A 934-nucleotide genomic window follows, 5' to 3' on the forward strand; every position below is an offset into this window, starting at 1 on the left:
ACAAGCAGCTTCATTTACTTTTCTTTTTCACTGCTTTGCTAAACCCAATCTCCACATGGAGCAAGCAAGGAGGGAGTGTCAGCATATAGGTGCCAGTCAGAGGCAGAGAACAAAAAGGTTAAGATATAACAGCTGAAAGTTGTTAGATGGAAACATCATTTTTTCACAGAGCCTGAGAGCACTGTGGTTTTATAAAACCTCCCATTGTATTGCACTAATAAGTCAAGTGTTTGCAGCCGAGCCAGCAGACACACTCTACAGCATCTATTACCAGTGTGTTTATTTACAAAGGCAGCTAGCAAGCCAAAGCCAAACAGAAAAGAGGAAAGACTGAAATACGGACTGGTTTTAATTTAAAATCCCGGGGCTGAGTTTGTCATTTTCTTTTGTGTTTCACCCCCTCCTCCCCATTTTTTCTTCAAGGGATGATTGTCCAAAGGCAGCCAGGCAAAGGGCTGATTCCCTCTAGGTGTCTCTCTCCCCGCTTTTATTCTCAATTTTTTCTCATACACAAACACACACTTCTCTGGCCTCCCAGTCCAACATTACCTTTCTGTTACCACAGCAATCTCTCACATCCCAGCCCAGTGCCCCCCAAACACTTTATAACTTTTATAAAGGGGCTGCACACAGGAACAGCCCATGCTGTCAGGGGAAGAGATGCCAGGGCTGCCAGCAGGGCCATGGGCAGGACACTGTGGATGATGTGAGTTCATCTGAGCAGACAGCTTCACAACAGTTATCACCTGATCTAAAAAACGGGAGGTGTGGAGCCTGGATTTAATGGATTTGACCAGAAATCCAGAGACAGACACACAGAGGAACACACCTCTGTGTGTTACATGCCCTTCAGTGGGCGATGGCGTGGGAAGTGGGAGGAGGATGGAGGAGAACAAGACAAAAAGAAAAGCAATTTTAAATAAAAGGGAAAAAG

Source organism: Lichenostomus cassidix, chromosome 12 (genome assembly GCF_008360975.1).
Source record: "Lichenostomus cassidix isolate B80296 chromosome 12, HeHo_3.0, whole genome shotgun sequence".
In the NCBI taxonomy this organism is placed as follows: Eukaryota; Metazoa; Chordata; class Aves; order Passeriformes; family Meliphagidae; genus Lichenostomus; species Lichenostomus cassidix.